A 24,217-nucleotide genomic window follows, 5' to 3' on the forward strand; every position below is an offset into this window, starting at 1 on the left:
TATGGAATGGGAGAAAATGTTTTCAGATCAGGCATCTGATAAAGGATTAATATCCAAAATATATAAAGGCCTCATATAATTTTATACCAAAACAACACTTGGTTAAAAAATGGGCAGAAGAACTGAACACACATTTTTCCAGAGAACACATCCAAATGGCAAACAGGTAAATGAAAACCACAATGAGATATCACCTCATAATTGTTCCACTGGCTGTTACCAGAAATACAAGATAAACCAAGGATTGCGGAGGATGTAGAGAAAAGGGACCTCTTGCACAATACTGTTAAGAATGTAAATTGGGGTAGTGATTATGGAAAAGTCTGGAGTGTCCTCAAAACATTAACAAATAGAACTACCATATTATCCCTCAATTCAATTTCTGGGTATTTATCTGAAGAAATCAAAATCAGTATCTCAAGAAGACAACTGCATCCCTATGTTTCCTGCAGCATTATTTACAATAACCAAGACATGGAAACAAGGCACGTGTCTATCAATGGATATTAGATAAAGAAAACGTGATACACATACAGACAATGGAATACTATTTAACCACAAAAAGAAGACAATTTTGGCATATGAAATATGAATGAAACTTGATGGCATTATGCCAACGGAAATAAGTTAGACAGAGAACACAAATACTGTATCTGGTCATTATATAAGGTTGTTTTTTTTTAAAGCAAATTCATACATACAGAGAACAGATTGCTGACTCTCAACAGCAGGGGATGGAGTGTGGGGAAAATGGGTAAAGCTGGTTCAAAAGTTACAAAGTAAAGCAAAAAACATTTAACAATATGCAACAACCATTCATAATAGCAACTCTCAGAAAATTAATAAAAGAAGGAAATTTGCACGATAAAAGGCACCTCTGAACAATGAAATTTGCACAATAGAAGGTACCTCTGAAAAACCTAAAGCAAATATCATGCTTATTGGTGACATTCAAAGTACCCTCCCCCTAAGATCAGGAGCAACACAAGGATGTCCTCTTGAGAACATCAAATCATATAATCACTGAAGTTTAAAAGTGTACTGTTAGAAAGTAAGACTTTCCTCTGCAGTTAAAATTTTTTATGTTTCAAACTATGCTACGTTTCTCTCAGATACAAAAGTGGCACAGAAACATTTACCATTCTCATTACAGAAAAATACACATTGAAAAACAAGAAAATGAAAAGGCCTAGCAGTTAGATATTGCAGCATTTAAACATATAATATTCTGATTACTTTTAGTAACATAATGGCAAGTGTGGCCTAACTACAAAAATAATCCTTCAAAGATCATACAGATATTAAACCATATAGCACCTAACTACACACAGGATTTAACAGTGAAAACTACATTCAGTACAGCAGAAATCTGTTGGGCTCCAATTTTAGGTTTCATAAAATACTACACTATTTTTTTTTCCATGAAACCCAGAAGACTTATCACTGATCATCAAAAAATCAAAGAGACAATTTTAAATACATGCAAGTAGAATGTAAATATTGCCAATAACTGAAAAAGATAACAACACAGGAAATAAACCATATACAGTAACTCACTCTTCTGGAGCTATGTACCTTTTTAGGACTGAAGAAATCCGTAAAACTCACCTCTGCTTATTCTAATATATATCAACACTGGTATTCAAAAGTTTAAAGTGCATTGTTTCATATTTTAAGTTTATTTCCATCACTCAATGAAAGCTAAAAAAAATTATACATCAACTATTAAGTGTCTTTCATTACTAATTTTGCAGCAACACTTATGATCATTTCCTCTAAAAATGGAACTAAGTTCAACTTTTACAAATCACTTCAATTCTGCTCCAAGTAATTTTCAATATGAAGACTACAGATGTGGATATGAGTAATATTACTTTGAGTTGGTGAGTAGCCTTTCACATGGTAATGCACGTGCTATTGTTGACAAGCAATTATTTCTGACCATTTTCTATTTAACAGCGGACTGCAGAAAATCCATGCTCATAAAACCATGCATTAGCAACCAGAAACAGAGTGAATTGTCATAGCCAATTCTCCAGATAAGGGTGGCTTACGTCGAGGAGACCCAGAATTCTCTAAGACATTTCTTTGAAATCATGTCAACTCTTTTCTTTTGTCTTCAAGGCTGACATCATCTTTGGCAAACTATACCTTATTGATGTTGTCTTTGTCAGGGAAGAAATGAATAAGAAATCTACATTTCAATTCTGTGGTTGTCTGAGCAGAAGTTATCTTCAAAAGAAGACTGCAGGGTTCCCAGGTGTCTTCCGATTATTGCCTGTAGGGAAACTGCTATACAGACTCTCGGTTGCACTCTGCAGAAATAGTTCCAGCATTGGAAAGCTCACATGTTGCTGGTCTCTCATCCCTCCGAGAGCAGCAACTGACCTAAATAAATTTAAGTTTCAGGAGACTCCTACTAAGGCCAAGGCAAAAATGTCCTCCAAAATGCTGTGCTAAGGGAACTCTGATGTACGTCTGTTCAGAAAGTGGACCTTCCTTTGAATTTGGTGACACTTAACAGTCCTTGACCTTACGTAACTTAATGGGGGAATATGCACCACCCCATTTTCCTGCAAAGTACATTAGGATACCTTATAGCATAGATAGAAAATGGAAACCACCAGGGATCCTGAGTCTTCCTGCGTCTAGGATATTCTATAAGGGATCACGTAACTATGTTTACCAGTCTTGGTGTCTTCCAGTGTCTCAGTTATTTCACAAATGTTACTGGTAACACCTCTGATAAAAGACCTTGCTCCCAAATTAAAGCAACCGACTCAGCTTTTAGCTCTGCAAGTCACACGTGAGGCAGATCTACTATGCCCACTGCCCCATGTTGCATTTCCAACATCCCATTTTACATTGCATTGGAGGGAGGTGAGAATGTCACTATTTGGGGGCAAACAGGACAGAGCAGGTGCTACTTCACAGGTGCCTAAATGCTTCCCATCTCTACCTGTCACAACCCAATTTTATCTTGAATTTTGCACCTTTGTCCATGCGACCCTAAGAATGTGGTAGAGAGAAAAAAAAATGTGGTAGAGAACTGCCCCATTAGAGTTCTGCAGAACTCTTCTTGGAATTCGCCATTTTGGAAACCTATCCATGAGAAGGGTTTTTGTTTCTTTGTTTGTTTCTTTCAAACACAGTTTCCTTTACGCCTCTAAACTATCTTTGATGTCTCTTCCTCTCAAGACCTTTACTAAAGGTCTTAAGAAGTAGATGAAAATCTTTCACTATTTTTAACAAAGCCCCTCAAACCTACTGCCATGGTAGACTTTGTTCTGGATATCAAACCATAACATGCAGCATCTTTCCCCGCTGTTTTAAGAATATGTAACAAAGATTTTAACTTGCCAGACTCGCCTACAGAAATCACCACTGAAAAAGGGTTCTGCCTTATTTTTTCCCACAAGAAAAATCAGACTATTTTGAATTGATTTCTAAAACTTAAGAAACATTCACTTACTCAACTGAAAATCAACATGGACATTTATTTTCTCACGGGAGTTTCTATTTTTGGCGAACTCAGGGTGAGACGTGGAAGAAGCAAAGAAAAGAGGTCAGGAGTCAGGTGATAGGGGAGTGAAATTTTAATTGCATCTTTGTCATCAAATCTTCTTTTCAGCTTTTTTTTTTCCCCCTTAGGAAGTGGGTAACCCAACCCCACTACGTCCCTAAGAACATCTTCCTGAAATCTTCTAGGAGGGATACTAATTATAAGCTATTTCTCTGTCTTCCTGACTATCTTGTAATTAGATCCTGTTCAGCAGGAGGACAATCTCCCTAAATCTCTGCTCTTATAGACATGGCCCCAGCTGCTCGGGCTATGACTGGAGACAAATCAGGGTCACAAGTTTGTTTTCATCTTATACATATTGCCCTATACAATGTGCTGTCCTCCTCCTTTCTTCCTTTTCCCCTTTTCCCTTCTTCAAGTTAAGATTTCATACGTACAGGGTGTTAAACGAAAATTCAGTTTCACTTTATATGGATACTTTACTTGGTGAGAAACAAACTGCTCTTGAACAGGGAGGCTTCAAAACCAACAGTGGTGAGTTTGTTTCAGGGAGGTTACAGTATAGATTACAGAGCATCAAAGAGGAAGGCTGTAGAGCTTCATTCCCATTGGTTAGCATCAGCAGGTCTCTTAGGTCCTTGCTGATTGGCTACAATGTGCCGAGTCATCCTGGCAAGGAAACTTCATTTACAGCTTAGGAGGCTTTTCAGAAAATAGATTTTTATGAGTTTTCCTAACATGGGTGTGGGTCACTGGCTCAGAGAAAAAGCTACGTCTCTGGCCTCCGTTTTGATTTTTATTTAAAAAAGGACTATATTATTGTCCTCTACTTTCTGTTTTTATCTCTAAGTTGGAATAATAAAGCATGGGCTGGTTTAAGAATTTATTTCAGTTTTGAGATATTTCCATCTACTTCTCCTGAGCTACCTTTGGTCTGAATTACAGTTCCCTTGGTAATGATACGACTTCCAAACTGTAATGTATTTCTTAAAACTTTGCAATAAATTTAGAGCTGCCAGAGAATTCCCTAGGTCTAGAGAGACATCGCCATTCAGACACATAGATTCCTGAAAACCAGGTGACATATGGCTGCCTATTTCTACATCTATAAGCACAATTTTATGCCTAGGAAACTCATGACTGGCAACTGATTTTTACACTTTGTGGCTGCACCCTCCAATTTCCCTTTTTTCCATGGACCAACCTGATTATTGGAACAGCTGACTCCTCAAAACCTTCTCCAGGTTCTGGGGGTTGGGGGGTGGTTGGGGCTGGGTACTGTTGCAAAGGGGTGGCTACATGCCAGCATTACCAGTTCTACCTACCTAATCAATGACTAGTCTTCTTTTTTCACCTTATTGCCTCACTGCTCGATCTAGGTTTAATCAGTTCTTCACCTTTATACAAAGGCAAGTTGATGGACCATAAACTATTCACAGGTAGGCTACCAAATTTTAATCTATGACTAAAATTTATTCTGTTTCCACTGAGATGCACGCTGTCATGTTGACGTCTGTCATACTGACTTTTTAACCAAACCAGTTGTAAAACATGATATACGGCAGATTATAATTTAAGGAGTAAGGTACACAGAATCACAATAACTCACAGCCAGAGCTACATAGTGTTTACTGGGCATACCAACCAATTTTGTCTGATGCACACGAGAGATGAATGGTTACATCGGGGAAACAGCTCTCTGAAGCAACCACATAGTTCTACAGGACAACTAAATACTGCAATAACTGTGGAGTACTTTATAACACATATTCTACAGTTTGCTATTTTTAAATCAGCATTTACCTCTTAACCCTTCCAAGTTGGGGAAAAAACAAGTCGTCTTTTTATTCTAATCCCCTTCTTTTGACAATGAATATACTCACAGCCAGAGGGAATGGTAAAGCAATGCCCAAACTCATTGTTTTTTTGGTCACCCTAGGCACACTGCCAATTATGAAGCCAGGGAAATGTTGGGGGTGGGGTGGGGGAAGGTCTAGATATTCATGCCCAAAGCTGAAATTGTTAACATATCTAAAGCATCTGTATTGGTGGTAACTGTCAAACTTTGCATTGCAAAATTCAGAGCCAGAACTTGAGTGGGATGTTAAATATGAGGATTCTATTCTCAAGCACTGTAAAAAGTAACAGAGAAAGAAACTAAAAGCCCTAAGGCAAATGCATTGCACTGATACTTGAAACTCTTACGACAGATTTTATTTATTACACTTTTTAAAAACAAAGAACTAGAAATACATGTTCCATTTTGCAAGGTGAGATAGAGTCTCCCTATGGCAATAAAAATGTAAATATAAGGCATTTTATGTATTGAAATCCCAATGAATTTGAAATTTGCAAATGATTTCTTTCAGAGGATCTCAGGACAATAGTTTAAAAACCTCTGGTGACTCTGTAATGATTCATATCCAGAAACTGCTTGAACATTGTTAAACGCTGATGGTTTGTAATACAAGTTGAAATAGTCCATATTGAAATGACCTCTGCTGAATTGGACTGGGGCTGAAAAAACTGTTTTGCCAGGGATCATGTTAAGTGAGTGCTAGCACGCAGGGAGACAGGTGTTTCCTGTTCCCAACCACATGGCATAACCATATAGATTAGCTGCAGGGAATCTAGCCAGAATATTTTTTTTCAAACCTAATTCAATTTACCACCACTCACATGGAAATTGGTTTAGGTTTAAATTATACTCTAAATAATTTGAAACTCATAATTAAGATTAATAGGCTTTTCCTTATCCCTACTATAGCAATACTACACAATATCCCAGAATCATACAGGCTCATAGCAGGATGGGCTCCTGAGCCGTCCCATTCAGACTGCATTACTGTAAGTGTCCTGTCACTGCCCTGGAAGACACGCCACCATCCTCTGCTGTGGCACTTCCAGTGCTGGCAAGGAAGGACGAGGAACTCAGACATGACTGAAACGGACAACTTTGTTCTTAGACACCACTGAGGCTACTGCTTACTGCTGACTTCAGAAATTTAAACTACAGTCACAATATTAATGCTGCACTTCCAAAACGGGAAAACATCATATTTGTAAACCCTGCCTCTTTAAGTTGACCACATATTAAATATATTAATACCAACTTGGATCACCAACAACGCTTTCACATTCCTCAGAGAATTTTTATCGCGTCTAACAGGATACTACATTGGAGGGGAGCTTTCCGGGGATAACACTAATAATGACAGGCAGTGATTAAGTGTTACCTGTGTGTATCTCTCATTCCCCCAGAACACAGCCCTCCAGGATGCTATGCAATGCTGGGCACTGCAGGGCCCTTAAGAAAGACAATTTCCAGATTCTCTATCATTGCCCTGCACATACTACAGTAAATCATCTGATTAGCGGTAAAACAGTGACAGACCACAAGACGCTGACTTAGTCCCATGGCACCCTTTGGGTTACAGACGGGGAGTCTTGGCGTGCTGTGGACGAGAGAATGACATAGGGAATTCCTAAAACAGCATGTGCTGAGGGCTAAAGACTGTGGAGGGAATGGGCCCTCAAACCAGCAGATTCCACCCCCCCATATTCTCTTCCTATTAACAACTAAAACATAATTGCCGCACTATTATCTGGGGTGCTATGAGGGCTCTAAGAAAGATGCACAGGTCTCCTGCATAAATCTATTCTCGTGATGGGACAGCACCGTCCAGGGTCCAAGTCTGTGGGAATCAGACACCCATGAGTCAAATCCCAACACCACCACTTAAGCCCCAGAACTTTGGCCCCTTAATTCAACTTCTTTGTGCCTCAATTTCTTGATCTACAGAACATAATAATCTCCAGTACACAGAGCTGACGTAATGAGTAAATGAGCAAACTCTGAAACAGAGTTTCCACTTGATGAATACATTACTATTTGTATTATTGTAACAATAGTCTTAAAAGTCATTAAGGGTGTTCTACGTGGTTTGCTCTCTTTGCACTTACAAGGGAAGACACATTCCTGACTCTCTTCTCTGCTTTGTATGTAACTCTGGCTGTGACACCCTAGAAGACAGTATTTTGGTGGACGAGGCAGAGATTTCTTTCTTTCCTTTTCTTTCTTTCTTTTTTTTTTTTCCTCTCTCTGCCTTTCCCCTCTCCCTCTCCCTGTCCCCCCCCCCCTTTCTTTTTGCTGAGTCCTCGGTTTTGCGGGACCTCACAGTTATGCACTGACAATCTGCCCACACAGGTAGCAATTTCCTGGGCTGCAGGCTGAAAGCACAAAGACTTGCACGTGGTGGCTGGGACTTCCTCCGCTCAGGACAGATGTGAGCATAACTTTGGCCAAAAGGCCAGGGGGGTAGGAAAGGGAGAGATTTCTCAGAGCAGTGCTTTGCTGTTATCTTTCAAAAGGGAAAAAAGACTATACCTCCAGGTTAAAAAGCAATACTAAACCACAGTTATGTAATTTTGAAAGATTCCTAAATCTGTACTGGCATTATTTTTAAAACATTAAACTTCAAAGAAACAACCAAAGAATTTCTCCTGACCTCATACTACATATATTCCATTAAAAATTCAATTTGTAAAACATATTTCAAATGGTTACTCTCAGGAGAATATGCCTTAGTAAAGACCAGACACATGGAATATTTCAACTGTGTGGGGCTCATCTTCATTTTTTTCCCTTCTCTTCACATACAGGATAGGACTCCTAGATGAATAAAGATATGGTGTGTGTATTTTCCAGGACCAAGTTATCTTTGGGCTGAGATCAAGCATGAGAAATTTCCAGCCTTAGGAAAAATATTTGAAGGTTGCAAAATGAATTTAAGTTCATGGATAACACTACTTTTCTATTCTAAACCTACTGTAATTCAAATACATATTCAGTGGAAAATACCTCAGAATTCCTCAACTATGTATTCTCTGAGAATATACAGACTGGTGATCTTCATCAAATTTTCAGTGTGCCAAAGACTTTGAGAGAGTTTCCAGTCCGAAGTTCTCATTTTGCAGATAAGTGAACAAAGACCTACATTATTTCAGAGAATGCGTCCTAACTTTGAGATAGAAAATAGCTTTGTTTTGGGGGGCCAACTCTAGCCAATTGCTAGTGCCCGTGAGCAAATTTCTTCTGAGAAAGATTGAGAAGTTCAGTTCACACTCAGCTGGCAAGGCTGCCATGATCCAGGCACATCCATCCCAGACGTGGGATGAGGTGCAGGACAGTGAGAGACCCTGCGGTTGTTCGTGGCATGTGCTGATAAGGAGGAAAAGTGCCTTTGAAGTCAGTAAGGTCTGGCGGTGGGTCATGGCACTACATTTGCTTTTTGAGTGAAGTGTGGACTACTTTCTTAGTATTCCTGCACCTCAACTTCCTCATCGATCAAGCACATACACATTACTTACTGGGAAGATATTAATGAGATAAGCCGTGCTTTCTCTACAGCCCTAGATTTACTTTGCAGAAGCACACTGGCTGACCTCTTCCTCAGGCTGGATTTGGCAGCCCGTAAATACGACAGTGGAAAAGTTATCTGAGGGAAGCTGTGAAACAGTTGATATGAACAAACATACCAAGAAAACTAGGAACACTGAGCAAGAGTCACAAGGAAGGAACATCTGAGGAATATCACTATACGTGACTGTAAATACTGCTTGTAAGAAATCTGAAGAGCCATATAAAGCTAGCTCAGTAGAGGTTCCCCCAAGAACAGGTTGGAGACACCATGGCCATATCTATCCTATCAGAGACCATGGTGACTGTATTTTGTGCTGGAAAAACAAAACTTCTCTAAGACCAATAAATTGCTGTCTGAGTGAGAAAACTTGGAAGACTATAGGTAAGCCAAGACCAGGATAACATGCACTGCAATGGGAACTCTCCTGTCAACAGCTTTGACCATGTGAAACTAAATGGTGCCATCAAAATGGAAACTTTACTCCCTATAAACCTACAGATAACAGTTGAAAATATATATCTTATCTATAGCTTTATAGATAAAATATGGACTTCTCTGCTTCTGTGGATCATGCATATGACAATCTGCAGCACTCACTTCTTTCAATATGCTTGTGCTAGCATACGAAAACTACCTTTGGGACTATGTTTGGCAACACTGATAATTTCCACTAAATCTTGGCTTTTCTATAATGAAAGTTCTTTCCATGGTCAGTGTGCACCTGATCATGTTTTACTATTTCTAAGCTGTGCTGTACGAACTAGATGGTCAGAAACAGCTAATACGAGAGTTGTGAGGATGCAGAATTTATAAAATGACCAAAGGCAAAGGAAGTATCTATAGTTGAGTGAGAGCAGTAATCATTTCCTCTCAACTTGGAAAGAAAACGAAGTGAGAACAACTGTTAATACCGCTATTAGAGCTGTTTAAGTCAAAAAACATTCAGTAAGAAAGACAGGACAATTTTTAGAGCTGAAGAGAGCATTTAAAATGTTACTGCCTATTTTAAACATACTTGTACAAAACACGTTTGCTCATGTTTGACTTGGCAGGTGACATTGGTATCTTTATGTGTCACATGAGACATTCTATTCTAACCTACATAAATATTTAACACTAATAATAACAAATACTTATTAAGTACCTACTCTATGCCAGACACAGATAATTTCTTTCAACTATTTTTGATGATTAGGAAAACACTATTCTTGGCACCTGAGAAGGTAACTCTTCATTGAAGGGGAGCCATTATTTTTCCCACACCTACCCTGTTAGGAAGGGCTAGAGTCCGAAGTGGAATCCAGCCTCTGCTCTTTTTTCTCCTGTGCTATTGGACTTTCTGAAAGCCACCTGCATTATCGCAATACTTTCCTGACGGATGACTCCCTTTCACCCCTCTCATTTTACTTCCATCCCTGATTCTACTTCATTTTCCTCACTTTTCCATATTATTGAGCCCACCCCCCATAATTCATTACTTATTTTCATAATCGAACCTACACTTACAGATGTTACAGTTTTCATTAATCATTTCATTAATCATTCATTCCTTAATTGCATTAAGTCAGCAGATTAAGGGAAATTAGATACTAACAGCATAAACTCATGTTTACTATAAGAATAGGAAACACACACACACACACACCCCTGGAAATAACCTACTGTAGTACTATTTTTACTGTAGTCCATTAAGTGGTAAAACTTCCATCATGCCTATCACTTATGTTCTATCATACATTACGGCATATATTACATTTTCAAAAGATGTATTAGTCTTAAAGTTCTCTTTAGAAATAGTTTAGGGGGTCAAGTGTATGGTGATGCACGATAACTAGATTTCTGGTGATGATCACTTTATAACAAACACAGATGTCAAATCATAATGTTCTATATCAGAAACTTATGTACTGTGATCAATTCAACCTTAAATTTATTCAATATCAATTTTACTTCAACTAAATGCATAGGGTTTAAATATGCTATCAGTGCAATGTGTTTGTAATGAATAAACAGGAATCAGTCATTAGACTGTGAATGGAAGATCTGGTTAATGTGTATACAATTGGGCAGAATGGATTCAGAGCAAGGGAAGACACTTTAAACAGAAAAGATTTTAACGTTTCGCTGTATGATCATAGTACTGTGACCTGTTATACTAACCTGCTTCAAGCTGGAAGAACAAACATCATTTTTCCTAGGAAGGCAATTAGATGTTCATGAGAAAGATAGCATGCAAGTTCCTCTCTGCTACTTCCATTAAAAGGAATATTGCCCTGCCCAAGATGCTGATATGTCTTTTTAAACATTCAAAACCTATCTCCTATACACTACTATTAGCAACATAAATGATCAAATTCTTTATTTTTAGAAAATAATCACATGTGAGAATCAAAGAAAAAATATGTGCAGTATATTCCACTTTCCTCAATGACAGCTGTCATGAACAAACCTCACTACTCTTACTGTTCATTTAATGGCCATTTTCCGGGAGTTTTCTTAGTTGTTTATGTTTGGATTTGTTTTATTACACGTAAGCTCTTTTTAGATAGATTAAAAAGATACTATGAACTCAACAAAAAAGACAAAAATGTAGATTGTCTTCCTCACACACATGGAAGGAAGCCAGATATAAACTCTTTGTTATATTATATATGCCATATGTTTATTATTCAGTTTGATATAATTATTTTCACTTAAATCCGAAATTAAACTCTGACCTTTTAAAGCTTGACAATATAAAAAAAAGAAGAGGACAGTCATCCTAATTCTACCATTCCAAAATAATCATAATTAATATCTGATTCTTTTGTTACTTTTCATCAAACGAACTGCACAATGTGTCATATTCACTTAACCTTATACAACTGGCATTATCCCATCTCCTAAAAGTTCGGTGAAATGTACTATCTATGTTATGTCTATAACAAACTTTACTCATTCTTCGATTGTTAGAGTGGAATTCAAAGTTTTGTTTTCATTTTTCCTAATGTAAAACTATCTGTAACTAACATCTCTATACCTAAAATTGTATATCCATGTATTCTTCACCCACTTATAATAAGCTCCCTGAAGCAAAACTGCAGGGCCCTACACCACGCTCACTTCCAGGGCTTTTGATACTTCTACTTTCTGTGCGGTCAACTGCTAGAATGCACATTTGCTGTGACTGTATTTCCTTCTAGCTTGTTTATATAATTTCTATTGTACCTAAATCCTGAACAAATATAAATTGTGTTGCTTTTACTATTATTATTTTGCAGGAGATGACACTCTTAACCTTGTACTTTCTTAAATTATCACACAATACGAGTCATTTTTCAAATATGCTCTTTAGGTAAGATACTACTGTGTCGTTGTCATAAGATACTGGGATTCTGAACAGTCTATGTGTATCTTTGCTCATATCTAGCATCCAAAAAACCCTCGTAGAAATAATCCTCTAAAATTTATTAGAGGAAGCAAAGTTCATTTCTGGAAAATCTGGACAATCTGTTCAAGCATGCCGACGCCTAATATAGAAAACATTATATATTGGAATACACTTTTAATAAATTTGTATGGGCAAAATTTGGGCAGTTCACTTCAGATCCATTTCAGAAAGCAGGAACAAATTTTTGTGTGTGCAGTTCCTGATAATTTCACCATAGACACCATCTCAGAATTTAGGATACATGCTAATTTTTACTGTAGTTATAATGAATTCACGGTATTGCTACTAGAATTGACATAGGACACTTTAATAATGTCATTTGTAGCAAAACGGATGGACCCAGATACTGCCATCCTAAGTGAAGTAAGCCAGAGAAAACAATGATATCACTCATATGTGGAATCAAAAAAAAAAAGACACTATGAACTTATCTACAAAACAGAAACAGACTCGCAGACATAGGAAACAATCTTATGGCTACTGGGAGAAAGGAGGTGGGAAGGGATAAATTTGGGAGTTTGAGATTTATAACTGTTAGCCACTATACATAAAAGTATATTAAAAAACCCCAAATTTCTTCCGTATAGCACAGGGAACTATATTCAGTATCTTGTTATAACCTTTACTGGAAAAGACTATGAACACAAATAAATACATGTATATATACGCATGACTGGGACATTGTACTGTACACCAGAAATTGACACATTATACCTGACTATACGTCAATTAAAAAAAAATTGATGAGACGACGCCAACATGGCGTAGCAGTAGGACGCTCATAACTCACCCTCTCCCACAGATACACCAAGACTCACATCCATGGACCCACTCAGCCAACCAGAGCACCTGTGGAACTCCAACAGAACATTGTCCTCTTCAAAAGCCAAAGACGCCAAAACTCTGATAGGAGAAAGGAAAAAAAGAAGGATGAAAAGTCAAAACAGTGAGGCACTGGTCCCACGGGGAGGGAGCGGCAAATGAGGACCGGCGCTCGTTCGCTGGGTCTCCCCCTTCCAACGGAGAGGCCCGCGGGATGCAGGGGGAGCCTCCAAGGCTTGGATCTGTACAGAGCAGCCCTTGACCGACAGAACTAAGTCAAACGGGCACAGAGGGTCCCTGCGACAACCAGCCCGAGACCTGAGCCAGGAGCTGGGGGCTGGGACAGGCTGCCCAAGCCCAGCAGAGGATGGGGACGCCTGCACTGAGGCAGCCCCAGGGGACTGCAGGGTGCTACACAACGTGGATGAGTGGGTGCACAGGGCAGAACCACCAGGGCCCTCCATAAAACAGCACCGCTGATGTGCCCTGAGGGGAAGGGTGCATACCCCCATCTCTGAAAACCCAGGGAAGGTTTTCATCTAGGAGAGGTGGGGCTCAGGCGCGGCTGCCACATCCTCCGGCGCTTGGCACCCAGGTGGGGATGGAGGCGAAACCTGCATCTGTACCTGGGAGCTTGGCAGCCTCAAAGGCCAGACAGTGACTTGTTTGCAGCTCCAGTCAATAGGATCCTTCCGCCCTGATGCCTCGCAAAGTTTGCGCCGCCAGGACAAAAAAGGAGCTCAGTTTGGACACGGAGCAGGGGCGGAGCTGTTCCGCGGTCTTCCTGCGGCCCGCCTGAGGAGCGCCAACCCGGGGCGGAGCAACTGGCGCCAGGAGATGGCGGGTGGCCCCCCATCTTTCCAGCAGGAACGCTGTGCTGGGAGGGGGCACGATCTGCTTGTGGACAGGCACTGGGAGTAGCACAGACGAGGGCGCCAACAGAGAGCCTCTGGAAACAGCAAGCTGAGTTCACGAAACAGGGCGAAGACAGAAAGATTTCTCGTTAAGACCACACAGTCTCCCAGGAGAACACCCTCTCCTCTTTTTTTTTTAAATCTGTTTTTACCTGTTTTATTTTCTATTACCTTTTTAATTTTTACTTTTCAAATTATATATCCTCCCAGTTTTAATCCCTTTAAAATTTTTCTTTTACAATAATATTATTATTTTAAAAAATCCAGGTCATGTCATTTTTATCTCTCTTGATTTTGATCTCCTGTTATTGATTATACACAGGTCTCAAATATATTTTTTTCCTCTTTTCTCCTTTTTTAAAGGTTTTTAAGAGACGTCTCAACCCGACTGCTATTCTGCTTCAACCTGCTCTTCAGTTATTCATTATACACTGTTTTCAAACCTTTTTTCCTCCACTTTTTCAAAATTCTCCTTATATCTTCTTTATCTGTTCTATTTTTTACTACCTTTTAAATTTCTACTTTCTAAACAATTGCATATGCTTCTACTTTTAATTCCTTTTCAAATTTTTCTTTCTAAACAATTGTATATGCTTCTAGTTTTAATTCCTTTTACATTTTTCCTTTAAAGTAGTTACATTATTATTTAAAAAAAATCCACCTGATTACATTTTTATTTCTTTTGGGTTTGATCTCCTGTTATTGATTATACATAGGTTTCAAATATCATTTTTTGACCTTTTTTCCTTTTTTTAACGGATTTTTAAAAAGATGTCTCAACTCGAATGCTAGTCTGATTCAAATTGCTCTTCTGTAATTGATTATACACTGCTTTCAAACCTTTATTTCTCCCTTCTCTTAAAATACTCTATTTTATCTTTTTTTATGTTTTATTTTCTATTACCTTTTTAATTTCTACTTTCTAAACAATTGTATATGCTTCTAGTTTTAATTCCTTTTTAAATTTTTCTTTTAAAGTAGTTATATTATTATTATTATTTTTAAAATCCACCTGATTTCATTTTCATTTCTTTTGGTTTTGATCTGTTATTGATTATAAACAGGTTTCAAATATCGTTTTTTGATCTTTTCTCCTTTCTTTTTTTAAGGGTTTTTAACAAAGATGTATCAACTCGAAAGCTAGTCTGATTCAAATTGTGCTTCTATAATTCATTATACACTGTTTTCAAACCTTTCTTTCTCCCTTCTTCTAAAATTCTCTTTCTCTCTCCTTTTTTTATTTTTCAAGTTTTATTCCTACATAGGCATTAGACACATAAATAAATAAACTCCTTTAAGGACCACAATAGATAACTGATGCTCCATAAGCCAAAGTGCCAGAGAGATATGAGCAAGATGAAGAAGCAGAGAAACCATTCCCAATTAAAACAACAAGAGAAATCCCCTGAAAGAATGATCAATGAAATAGACATCGATAGCCTACTAGATCAAGATTTCAAAATAGGAGTGATCAAAGTATTGAAGGAACTAGAGATAGGGTTTAGAGATATAAAATATGTCAAAAATGAAATCGAAGCTATAAAGAAGAGCCAAGCAGAATTGGTAAACTCATTGGCTGAGATGAGAACGGATCTAAAGGCTGTGCAAAGCAGACTAGATAATGCAAAGGAACGAATCAGTGACCTAGAAGACAGGACAATAGAAAGAACCCAATCATAACAGCTACAAGATAAACAAATAAAACCAAATGAAAATAGCATAAGGGACCTATGGGATAATAAAAAGTCTGCCAATCTTTGCATAATAGGGGTCCCAGAAGGAGAAGAAAGATCAAAGGGGATTGAAAAGGTTTTTTGAAGAAATCATGACTGAAAACTTCCCAAACTTAAAGAAGGAATCAGATATCCAAGTACAGAAAGCTAAGAGGGTCCCAAACAGGAAGAACCCAAACAGACCCACACCAAGACATACCATAATCAAGACTGTCAGAGTCAAGGATAAAGAAATGATCCTAAAGGTAGCAAGAGAAAAGCAAAGAGTGAGTTACAAGGGAATCCCCATAAGGCTCTCAGCTGATTTCTCTACACAAACACTACACCCCAGAAGGGAGTGGCAAGATATTCAAACTCCTGAATGAAAAAAAGATGCAGCCTAGGATACTTTATCCAGCAAGGCTATCCTTTAGCATAGAAGGAGAAATAAAGAATTTCACAGACAAGAAAAAGCTCAAGAGTTTAGCAACACTAAACCCATGCTGAAAGAAATATTGAAAGGTCTACTCTAAATAGAAAAGCAGCAGGCTACAGAAATGAGAAACTCACAACTGGAAAGGTGATAACTCATGAATTGCAAATAAAATAAGCACGAAATTATAAAAGAAGACATACAAATCAATGAGACTGGCAGAGGGAGACAGGAAAATATAGAATTTTTTTTCTTTCTTTTTAAACATTTTTGTTCTCGGTAGGATGGGTTTGAGATCATGTTACTATCAGTTTAATAAAAACAGTTATAGTAATGGGCTAATAGACTTACAAAAAAGGGCAACCACAAGCCAAAAACTTACAACGGAGTCACAAAAACTAAATAAAATCCATGATAATACAAAGGAAAATTACCAAACTACAAAAGGAAGAAGAAAGGAACAAAGAGGAAATACCAAATCAACTGCAAAGATAAGTTCAAAATGGCAATAAACACACATCTATCATTAATTACTGTAAATGTTACTGGACTAAATGCTCCAGTCAAAAGACAGAGTGGCAGACTGGATAATAAACCAAGAACGTTCAATATGCTGCATACAAGAGGCCCACTTTAGGGAGAAGGACACATATAGATTGACAGTGAAAGGATGGAAACGGATATTCCATGCAAATGGAAAAGCCAAAAAAGCAGGTGTTGCAGTACTGATTTCAGACAAAACAGACTTTAAAACAAAGGCCATAAAGAAAGATAAAGAAGAACACTTTGTAATGATTAAAGGAGTGATACAAGATGAGGATATTACACTCGTTAATATATATGCACCCAATATAGGACCACCTAAGTACAGAAAACAATTACTAACAGAGATAAAAGGGGATATTGATGAGAATACAATCATAGTTGGAGATTTTAACACTGCATTAACATCACTAGACAGATCTTCCAGACAGAAAATAAATAAGGCAACAGAGAAATTAATTAATACAATAGAAAAATTAGATTCGGTGGATATTTTCAGAGCATTACACCCCCCAAAAATAGGATATACATTCCTTTCAAGTGCACATGGAACATTTTCCAAGATTGATCATGTACTTGGGCACAAACGAAACCTCAACAATTTTAAGAAGATAGAAACTATCTCAGGCATCTTCACTGACCACAATGCCATGAAACTAGAAATCAACAGAGAAACAAAGGAGAAAAAAAGGAAAGCATTCGAGATTAAACAATATGCTATTAAAAAACCAATGGGTCAATGAGGAAATCAAAGCTGAAATTAAAAAATACCTTGAGACAAATAAAAATGAAAGCACAACCACACAAAACTTATGCGACACAGCAAAGGCAGTGCTTAGAGGGAAGTTTATAGCGATACCAGCCTTCCTCAAAAAAGAAGAACAATCTCAAATACATACTTTAACCCACCAGCTGAATGAACTAGAAACAGAATAAAAATCCCCAAAAGGCAGAAGAAGGAAGGAAATTAAAAACATTAGGGAGGAAATAAATAAACTACAGATTAAAAAAAAAACCCATAGAAAAATCAATCAAATCAAAACCTGGTTTTTTGAAAAAGTAAATAAAATCGACAAACCTCTGGCCACACTACAAAGAAGAAAAAAGAGCACAAATTAGCAATATAAGAAAGGAAAATGCAGACATTACAACAAATAAAATAGAAATACAGAATATCATACGAGAATACTATGAAAAACTGTATGGAACCCAACTAGATAACCTAGAGGAGATGGACAACTCTCTGGAAACATACTGTCCACCAAGACTGAATCAAGAAGAAACTGACCACTAAAACAAACAGATCACTAGAAATGAAATCTAATTACCAACACAAAACCTCCCTACACATAAAAGTCCAGGACCAGACGGCTTCACCAGGGAATTCTACCAAACGTACAAAGAAGAACTCGTACCAGTCCTTCTCAAACTCTTTCAGACGATTGAAAAGGAGGGAATACTCCCAAAATCATTCTGTGAAGCCACCATCACCCTGATACCAAAACCAGGCAAAGACACTACCAAAAAAGAGAACTATAGGCCAATATCACTGATGAACATAGATGCCAAAATCCTCACCAAAATATTAGCAAATAGAATCCAACAACACATAAAAAAGATTATACATCATGACCAAGTGGGGTTCACCCCAGGGACACAAGGGTGGTTCAACATACGCAAATCAATCAATGTAATACATCACATCAACAAGAGAAAGGACAAAAACCACATGATCATCTCAATAGATGCAGAAAATGCATTTGATAAAATTCACCACCCATTTATGATACAAACTCTCACCAAAGTGGGTATAGAGGGAACATATCTCAACATAATAAAAGCTATATATGACAAACCTACAGCCAGCATAGTACTCAACGGTGAAAAACTCAAAACCTTCCCACTAAAATTTAGGACAAGGATGCCCACTATCATCACTCCTATTCAACATAGTCTTGGAAGTCCTACCCACAGCAATCAGACAAGAGAGAGAAATAAAAGGGATCCAAATTGGAAAAGAAGAGGTAAAAGTGTCATTATATGCTGATGACATGTTACTATATATAGAAAACCCTAAAAGGTCCACACAAAAACTACTAGAGTTGATCGAAGAATTCAGCAAGGTAGCAGGTTACAAGATTAACATTCAAAAATCACTTGCATTTCTTTACACTAACGATGAATCAACAGAAAAAGAAAGTACAGAAACAATCCCCTTTAAAATAGCACCCCAAGTAATAAAATACCTAGGAATAAATCTAACCAAGGAGGTGAAAGAATTATACATGGAAAACTATAAACCATTGATGAAGGAAATTAAAGAAGACTTTAAAAAATGGAAAGATATCCCATGCTCTTGGATTGGAAGAATCAATATTGTTAAAATGGTCACGCTGCCCAAGGCAATCTACAGATTTAATGCAATCCCTATTAAATTACCCAGGACATATTTCACAGAACTAGAACAAATCATAATAAAATTAATATGGAACCATCAAAGACCTACGATTGCCAAAGCGTTACTGAAGAGAAAGAAAGAGGCTGGAGAAATAACTCTCCCAGACTTCAGACAATACTATAGAGCTACAGTCATCAAGACAGCATGGTATTGGTACAAAAACAGACATATAGACCAATGGAACACAACAGAGAGCCCACAAATGAACCCACAAACTTTCGGTCAACTCATCTTCGACAAAGGAGGCAAGAATATACAGTGGAATACAGACAGTCTCTTCAGCAAATGGTGTTCGGAAAACTGGACAGCAGCATGTACAGCAATGAAGCTAGAACACTCCCTTACACCATACACAAAAATAAACTCAAAATGGATCAAAGACTTAAACATAAGACAAGATACAATAAACCTCCTAGAGGAAAACATAGGCAAAACATTATCTGACATACAATTCAAAAAATGTTCTCCTAGAACAGTCAACTCAAGCAATAGAAATAAAAGCAAGAATAAACAAATGGGACCTAATAACACTTACAAGCTTCTGCACAGCAAAGGAAACCATAAGTAAAACAACAAGACAACCTACGGAATGGGAGACAATTTTTACAAATGAAACCAACAAAGGTTTGACCTCCAGAATATATAAGCAGCTCATACAACTTAATAAGAAACAACCAAACAACCCAATCCAAAAATGGGCAAAAGACCTAAACAAGCAATTCTCCAAGGAAGACATACAAATGATCAATAGGCAAATGAAAAAAATGCTCAATATCACTAATAATCAGAGAAATGCAAATCAAAACTACAATGAGGTATCACCTCACACCAGTCAGAATGGCCATCATTCAAAAGTCCACAAATTAATAAATGCTAGAGACGGTGTACAGAAATGAGAACCCTCCTACACTGCTGGTGGGACTGTAGTTTGCTGCAGCCATCATGGAAAACAGTATGGAGACTCCTTAAAAGGCTAAACATACACTTACCATATGGTTCAGCAATCCCTCTCCTGGGCATATATCCAAAGGGAACCTTAACTCAAAACTATACATGCACCCCAATGTTCATAGCAGCACTATTTACAAGAGTCAAGACATGGAAGCAATCTAAAGATCCACTGACAGATGACTGGATACAGAGGTTGTGGTATCTCTATACAATGGACTACTACTCAGCCATAAAACAAGAATAAAATAATGCCATTTGCAGCAACATGGATGGACCTGGAGACTGTCATTTTAAGTGAAGTAAGTCAGAAAGAGAAAGAAATACCATATAATATCATTTACATGTGGAATCTAAAAAGAAAAAGACAAACAAACTTATTTACAAAACGGAAACACACCCAAATTTATGGTTACCAGGGGGGAAGGGAGGGAAAGGGATACATTTGAGAGTTTGAGATTTACAAATCTTAGCCACTATATATAAAAACAGATTTTAAAACAGTTTCTGCAGTATAGGACAGGGAACTATATTCAATATCTTGTCATAACCTTAAGTGAAAAAGATTATGAAAATGAATATATGTATGTTCCTATATGACTGCTGCATACCAGAAATTGATACATTATAAACTGATTATACTTCAATAAAAATTTATTTTTTAAAAAAGATTTCCATTGTACTCCCAGTTTACAGACAAATTTCTGGCTGACAAATACACCTAAAATGGTTTGGTAGTGTAGATGCAACCTTACTATTCTCAATCTAGGCTGAATCGCCTTAAATTGGCACACAGACTCATGACGGCCTACTTCCTTTTTTTCTACTTTTTAAAGAGTTTCACATTTCTTATTTTATTGAAAATATACACATAATGAGCATCTACTGCAAACGAACAAGAATTACACTATATAATGTATAAAGTTCCCCTTTTCCCACCCAATACTCACTCTCCACCTCACAGGATATTTTATCATATATGCTATTTTTAATTTGTTTATATCATGTACAAATTTAATGAAATTCAAACTACTAATTAATCCCCATTTTCATTAACAGCATCATAAAATTTCATAGGGTTCAAATATACTACTTTTCTAAAAACAAGTATTCTATTCTGAATCATTATGTTGGTCAGAACTCTCTTAATACAAGGACAGAAATCCATGTGCAATGGCTTAATCAATAATAAGCAATGTATTGGACATATACTGTGGTAGCACAGAGAACTGAAACACAAGCTAAACATCCAAACTTCAGGAAAGACAGCTGCAAAGTCAGATCAGTTCAAACCACACAACAAATGCCTGGAAGACTTTGTCTCACTGGTTTCTGTTTCTCTCTGTGACTCAGCTTTATTATCTTTAACCATAGATGGGCTTCTCCACTAGACGGGGGGACAGCAGCCATCTGCAGTTCTATACTCAACCTCCCACATCTAAAGCTAGAGAAAAGGCATTATCTCTATTGTTTACAAAAAATCCTCTCAGAAGATTCTGCCTTTCAAAGGGGCCAATTTGGGGCACTTGCCAACACTTCAATCAATATGGCTGAGGGAACAGAATATTTTTGACTCAGCTGGGATCCCTGCTCTGTCCTCAATGCCTTGCAATGGACAATCCTCAAAAAACATTTACTGAATTAATATCCCAAAGACAACTTTGTTAAAATACGAACATTGAAAAAAGCCAAACACTTAACAAAGATCCTGTGTCTGTAGTTATTAATGTAATTTTATCATCTACTATACGTATATCTTCTCTATAGTCACAAAATATTAACATGTGATTCTACAAGATTCATGCATAACCATCATATCCACCATTTAATCACTCTGTCATTTGAGATTAATTAAAAGACCAATGACTGTTTCTTCAATTTACTGAGTGTATGACAAAGTCAGCTATTCAATTGGTTTAAAGCATTTAATACATTGCTTTTTTAAATTAACGGCTTAAAATCTTTAACCCATCCATACATTCTTCCTTCCTTCCTCCCAGAAATACTCACTGAACATAGACTAAGTGTGAGGCCCTGGTCCAGGTACTAGAAATACAGCTATTAATAATACAAATTCCTGTTCGATTGAGCTTATATTCTAATTAGGAAAGTCAATAAATACAGAAAACATACAAATCAATATCAGGTACTGAAAAAAGCTATTCAGACAAAACACAGGGATGACAATAAGGCAAGAGAGTGATGGCGCACCAGGAGCTGATATTTTACACTTGGTTCCCAGGGCAGCTAGTCCTATTTGACTGTTGTTTGAGCAAGACCTGAATCAGGGAGGGGGACATGCAAATAACTCTGGCAGAGAGAATTACCATGTATATAAAGACCCTAAGTAAAGAATCCAGTACTCAGAAAACTGCAAGACATCTATGGAGGCTTGAGGAGGCCTGGGAGAGGTAGGAGATGGGGCTACATTGTGTAAACGTTGACAGGGTATGTATGAAGTAACACAATCTGATTTTTGTTTTAAATCATCTTTATGACTACTAGATGTCTATGGTTTGGGGAGAGCAGGTCTGTGAAGTGGAGGGACTCCAATAATTCTTATTATTAATATATTCATTTTGTCCATCCTCTATTGTGCTAGCAACTTTCATTTGGTGACTTCAAATAAAATAAACGCTCTGCAAGACATTAAAATTTCATGGCATCAAACCCATTTTGCTTTAGATGGGGTAACCACTAAGCATTAGGAATAAAAATTATGAAGACACTTAAGCACCTTCCAATTCGATAGGGGACACACAAAGTGATTAATACATTGGGATGTTATGATATGACAGAAGGAACATAGGGAGGGACTAACAAGGCGTACTGAAAGATAACTTTTAAGTTAAAAATTGGCAGAGAGCAGAGCATGTGCAAAGACTGGAGGCAAGGGAGGGAGCGTGTGGTATATTCAGGATATGTTTAGGGAAGTTAGTGTGGCTGAGACAGGGCAAAGAGACTGGTTTTGGTTTCGGTTTATCTGTTTGCTTTTTGGGATATGGAGTTTAGGAGATAGAGTTGGGGAGGTTGGGGGCAGATAAGGAAGAAAGATAGGTCAGTGAGAGAGACATGAAAAAAGAACTACTGATAATTGACAAATTTCAACATTTGGGTATTGCCATCTGACAGTTACTATGAAAAAGACTATCAACAGCAAAAGATGAAAAACATACTGAGGCCTTAAAAACCTACCATCTCTTTCAGAGCCTACCAGCGAAGTTTATTCAGCCCAGCCTGAAGAAGCAGGGTGAACACAGAAGAGAAATCATGGGGCAAATCAATGATATCTGAAAATACAGAGCCTTAAAGAATATCTGAACAATTCATTGATACTCATTTTTATCTTATGCAACTTGTAGGACCAGTACAGCAATAACTTCAGATTCCTTGAAATAAACATCAGATTCTAATTACTGCAAACTGAAACACTTTTAAGAAAACACTGTGTTTAATTTATGAAACATTTTAAAAGCTACATCTGTTCTCGTAAGACACATCACTGCTTTGACGTCAGTAGCCTAACCACGTATACTATTTTTCTCTTGAACTTTTTTTTACAAAGAATGCCTGACTAACACTATGTTTTATGATCTTCAAGTTCCTACTCATTCTCAGGAAATTCTTCTATAATTCTTTTAAGTAATACATATATATTATTTACACGGGAAAAAGATGAATGATTCTAAAGACTAAGTAGCCATTATCAATTAATTATTTTTGGTTTACACATCCCCTGACACTGCTGTATGAAAATAACATATGAAACTCCTGTATACCTTTAAAATTAATACAGTTGTAAAAATTTCAACTCGTTTGCTATTTAGAGAGTATTCACAAAACAAAATAACAATAAAACAATATGTAACATATATTCAAAAAAACCAAAAACACTACTTCATAAAGATACATGCACCCCAACGTTCATAGCAGCATTATTTACAATTGCCAAGGTGTGCAAGCAACCTCAGTGTTCACCAATAGACAAATGGATACAGAAGATGTGTATAC

The sequence above is a fragment of the Camelus bactrianus genome, chromosome 7, assembly GCF_048773025.1.
Source record: "Camelus bactrianus isolate YW-2024 breed Bactrian camel chromosome 7, ASM4877302v1, whole genome shotgun sequence".
Taxonomy (NCBI): domain Eukaryota; kingdom Metazoa; phylum Chordata; class Mammalia; order Artiodactyla; family Camelidae; genus Camelus; species Camelus bactrianus.